Raw genomic sequence first — 5,556 nt, forward strand, 5'->3', positions numbered from 1 at the left:
TCTGCTGGACTGACTTTGAGCAGTTGTTTTTAAATTGTCCATAATGAGTCCAACAGTATTATAGGACAGCTTTTCCTGCTGCATACATTACCCACAATGCAACGCAGCTGCTGCGCGACATCACTGGAGGCAATTTATCAGTTTGCATTGCAGCTTCCTCAGGAGCACCAAAAGGCTTTATACTATTTCTTTTCATGTAGTAGGACTTCTACAGTGAAAGTGCCCTCTAGGATACCCTAATGCTATATATGACATAATAAAGTGCCCTCTTGGATGCCCTTTGAGTAAAGAAAACGTGATAAGGTGCTCTTTAGGGTGGACAAAATGTGGTCAAGTACCCTCCCTTCACCGTAAATATATAACGACTTTATGGTGTTCCCCACATACATGTGGTGCCCTCTTTCATTTTTTCACCCCTGCCCCTTAAACACCTTGAATCCGCCACTGCTTGTAAAAACACTTTAACATGTAAAATTAGCATAATTAATAATACCTTTAGGAACAAAAAAAGTCAATCTAATCTCATCATTTTTTTCATTTTCGAGATGTCAAAGACAAATCAGAATCAGGGTAGAGTTCACTTCTGCCAACAGAAATAACTAATGTGTTCATTAAGCACACTTTTGCTTATTTCTGGCTGTTTACTGCTGCTTGTTGAGCAGCGCTGGAACAGTAGGAGCCAGAGGAAATGTCTGTTTATGCAGCCTATTCTACAGTGGATTTGCAGGAACTTTGGGCCTGCGTATGGCTCATTGTTGTAACTTCCCCGCACAGGCAGCTCCAAAAAATATGACTTTGTGTTGAGGTCACGCCAGTTTTTGATTCAATGATAGAACCTGTTTTGTATTATTCAGCTCCAGCAGCCATAGGGCACGCTGACCTCTCCATCAATAGCTAGCACACATGGGACAGGGAGCGTTTTGGAGACTGTCTTGGTGGCTCGACTGACAGAAAACTTTTGTGGTCATAGATGGGACGGCCTCTTATATTTGTCGCAAAAGAAACCAGACTCTATTCACATTTTCCACCTCTTCAGAGCTGAGAGACCAGTGACCACAGGAGGAGTGGTGAGACACCTTGTGGCTGTAAAGTGCCACTCAGAGCTCCTGAGGCCAAAGTCAGCAATGTCCCAATCAATATCCCACAGGGGCCTTAATGATATAGGATGCAGGCGTTATTGATCTGCCACTTTGACACAGGCAAAATGTTACAAGGCAGGTTGTCTGTTCTCCCTCACCCACTGAACGCACTCTGAATATACATCAGTCCGCTGTGGGTGCTCGCAGAGTGGCTCTTCTCCTCATTAGTTCTGGCGGGAGAACCAGCACCCGGTATGGTAATGCACCAGTCCGGAGAATGACTTGGACGGCAGGTTGGAGTCCGAAAAAAAGGATTTTTTTTTAGAACAGAAGCGTACGGCAAAAGCTTTCTTCATGTTTTACACTTTGAAGCCGAGATGAATATTTTCAGAACATGTTCCAGCAGACAGAAAGAGTTTGGAAGTGCTTCCATCACAGGAAATGGCTGCGGTTAAAGGAACACAGGAATAGGACACAGGAACAGAGATGTGCTGCCTTGGACACTTGGTGTAGTTTAGAGACTTCCTCTATTGTCTAAGTAGGTTAGCGAACGCACAGTGTTGCTCAGTGGTGTAATTTGGCCTGGATAAAGTACTGTGTCACCACTCTGCCAGGCAAATAGACTGAGTCTGCAGGGAGGCTGGATGGGCTCATAAAGTGTCTGTCTGAGCCACAAACACGCAGACATTTTCACTTCCATTAAAACTGAGCAAATACCGGGATTTATTACAGATCTAGAAAGATGAGTTATGACAAAATTATTCAAATCCTACGCGTGCTGTCTGATGGAATTATTACTTCAGCTTTCGGAAATATCAATACCTTCACGTTCAGCGGTAATGGTGACTCACCTGCTCATTACTGGAAGTATTAAGGTGCATTAATGTATTTTTTTCTCCATCTGTTCAATGCAGTTAAGTTACACACACACAGGTACATGATATTCTTTCACGCATTATTACAGTGTCCTTGAGCAAGATGCTGAATCACTGCAGCTGCTTTGATAAAACCAGTGGATCGCAGCCCTTTTGCCTTGTGATCCTTATTAATGTATATTTGTGACTTTTATTTACAGATTCTGAAAAAAGTACAAAGTAATCGTGTTGTTGCCTCAGATAGTTTCATGTGAATAGATTACAGATAGGCTTCAAGAGGCGAAACAGTCATGTTTAGGATAAAAGCAAAAACTGGCTACGATATCTAATTTTATGGTAGAAATTTGATTTTGTACACAGTCATTTCCGAACTATTGCATTAAACTTCTGCTCAGACTTCCTGAGACAGGAAAGGAGAGCTTAGTGAAAAGTATTCTAGTATTTTGCTTAAGTAAACGTATAATAATATGATGTAAAAGTACTGTATTATCAGATAAATGCACTTAAAGTATTAAGAGTAAATGTGTTCATGATTTAAGAGTTGACCTGATCTGTTTTATGTACACTGATATGCTCTACTGATATACATAATATAGATATAGTGAAGTAGTACAATACTACTACAATATAAAGTATATGAACATACTTATGCAGCATAGAGCCAGTTTTGTAAAAAAAAGTACCCAAATGTCAAAGTCTTAGACATATCTGAAATTCTATTGAATTTAAGTATCAAAAGTCCAACAAAAAGTAAATTATACATATGCAGTATTAGTATTTACATGTTTGTATAGCACACTGTGGGTACTTGATATTCGATATGCCGGGTTTTGAGATTCAGCATTTTTCTCAGTGTCAGAACTAGTTCAATCTGATTGCAACTCAAATAAATACATTTAAAATGTGCTTCATTGGCTCTGATGCATCATGCAATCTGCAAAGTAACTAGTAGCTAAAATTATCAAGTAAATGTAGTGGAGTAAAAAGTGTTGGACTTTACTGCTGAGTTTGGAGGAACTTCTCCTCCCTCCACAGTAATCTATAGGGCCAATTAAATTCTTCCTGGCAAGTTTACAGAAGCTGAGAGCTGCAAAGCCGGGAGTCACTGCGTCCTGGCTCACTCCCAGCTCAACCTTTGGTCATTTATTTTATTTTATTCAATTTATTTCATTTACCCTCCTGCTGAGTGATCTGGTGCTGACATCTCTTCTCTGTTCATGCGTGGCTGTAACATGTTTATTGGTCGAGTAGCACATCCATCAAAGCATCTTTCAGCACAGAGGTCTTCAGGCAGTGCGAAGGCAGAGCGCTACACCCACCTGCTGGCAGATGCAGCACTCTCAGCATGAGAGCGAGTGGAATCGACCTGTCACTAATGTACAAGTATTTACACATCTATGTACACATGAATGCATTTTGTAAACATGTGATGAAAATATCTACAGTATGCGTGTAAACATGAGATGTAAGCAGTAGATGTTCTTAAAGGCATTGAGTGTAATTCATTTCAAGTCGGAAAACAAAATGATGGGCTCAAACATTTCACCACTGAAAGATGATACATTGTTTTGCCTGTCTTTCACAAGGTTGAGTGGAGTCCTGGGCTAAAATAAAGAAAAGTCTGTCTGCTCTGGTGATGAATACATGCTGCCACCTGCTGTTCTACTGACAGTTTCCCCAAATCACACAAAAAAACGTGACATTTTCTCTCGAGCCTCGAATGTAACGTTTGCCCTTATTTTGAGGGGCTTTGAGATGTCTGTCTCTGAGACTTTGTGGCTGAAATCTTCACAGCAACAGCTTCTCCAGAAACAAGGATCGGCTACAGCGGCCCTGAAGTGCAAATCACAACGGCAGAAAGGGAAAACACAGCAAAAAACATAATGGCAAAATTGGACAAAACCAACAATACATAGGAAATCACATTAATATGAAATTCTACCGGAAAAGTGTCCATAGGGTTGTTGCTGATTGAAAGAAAAGGTGCTATTTGCACATTATTGTGTATTACACTGGTTTTCAGGTAGATGTTAATGTTGTGTTTTGTGATCTTTTGTTGTGTTTTGAGATCTGTTGTTGTGTTTTGTGATCCTTTGTTGTGTTCTGTGATCTTTTGTTGTGTTTTGAGATCTGTTGTGTTCTGTGATCTTTTGTTGTGTTTTGAGATCTGTTGTTGTCAGTGATGGACTGGGAACAAAAAACGGCCCTGGCATTTCCACCGGCGGCCCGTTTTGATGCCCCAGTGATGGTGAACTCCCATGCTATAAACAAATAAACAACTGCACCAGAACATGGACATATCAATGCACTACTCCAATGCATAACATTTTTTTTAAATAAATCATCAGAGTCAGCTGCTCCATAAATAAAACATGTCTTACCGTCATTCGTTATCCATGTCTACCTCTTCATCCTCCTCTTGCGTTCTTCCCCTTGCTCATATTCCTCACTGTCCTGTCTTTCTCCCTGGTGTGCAGGCTCAGCTGTGTCGCTAACATTAGTGCTAGCAGTATTAGCGCTAGTGCTAGCTGAAGCTGTACTTGATTTTAAAAACAAATAAGTCAGTTTGCAGCATTTTTCACCGTCAGCCAACAGTGCTCTCTTAGATTTCTCTCTTTTTCCGCTCCTCCGCTTTCTGCTTGATGCCTGGATTCACTTTTTTTTTTTTCCTAGCTTAATCTCAGTCAGCTTCCAACTTCCAATCTCCAATTTCCAACAACCACGCAGACACAGTCTACCAGGTTCAGGCTTGGAATTCACAGAAGGCATTGCTTCAGTTTAACTTTTGCAAACAAATAAGCAAATAAAACAAAAAAAAAACAACTAAGTACTTTTACTAGAGTACAGCTGAGTCCTTCTAGGACACTCCCAACAACCCAACAGAACAAGACATGTGCTGAGAGTAAAGAAAAATAAGTTCCACAGGTCTGTTGTATTGAACTTGTACTGTTTTTTGTGCTCTAAATGTCATTGTTTTCTCATAATACCTGATAATTCTCTTGCCACCTGTAAATTGAGTGTGATGTTGTACCACTGTTGTCCAGCAGGCGTCAGTGTCGCTCTTCGGGATGCAACAGATGACTCGACAGAGCCGTCCTGTCCTGTCCGGGCACGTGGTCCCCTCGTCATTTCATTATCTCATTCACAAAACCAATAACTCCTCAGCGGGACACTCCCAGAGACTATCAGCTGAAGGCACGGGCCCATAAAGAGAGCCCAGTCACCTCTAACCACTTAATTTGATGGAGTGTTTTATCTATGTACCCTGCATTTATTGTATCTCCATTAAGAGGTCAGGCTGGCTCTAATTCAAGAAGTTTATGCTGCTCTCCCAACAGGAATGTTGTTAGTCAGGGATCACCGTATGCCGCCAGTTACAAATAAATAATGAGAGAAAGATTTCAATTTACACACACTTTCACCCCACTTCTCCACTGTATCTGTTCAGTGAGTACGCTTCAACAAACCTCAGAGCCCCAAAAGTAATCTACCAAGCAGCTCGCTGTAAATGCTGAGCCGAGATGTTTGTTTTTCTACTCAAATTACATAAACATTTTCATGCAGATAGCCCCAGTTACTGCTGGCCAGCAAGCTGACTGAGT

At 41.0% G+C, this 5,556-nt stretch overlaps 1 long non-coding RNA gene across 1 annotated transcript; it reads right to left on the reverse strand.

The window, feature by feature from the left end:
• Positions 1–3,172: 3,172 nt before the first annotated feature.
• LOC115575483 (uncharacterized) lies at positions 3,173–4,035 on the reverse strand. Its single transcript, XR_003982675.1, has 2 exons — positions 3,897–4,035; positions 3,173–3,787 (listed from the first exon to the last, which is right to left on the reverse strand). It is a non-coding gene; the product is annotated as an uncharacterized LOC115575483 (long non-coding RNA).
• Between the last annotated feature and the right edge of the window lie 1,521 nt (positions 4,036–5,556).

The sequence above is a fragment of the Sparus aurata genome, chromosome 23 (assembly GCF_900880675.1).
Source record: "Sparus aurata chromosome 23, fSpaAur1.1, whole genome shotgun sequence".
Lineage (NCBI taxonomy): Eukaryota > Metazoa > Chordata > Actinopteri > Spariformes > Sparidae > Sparus > Sparus aurata.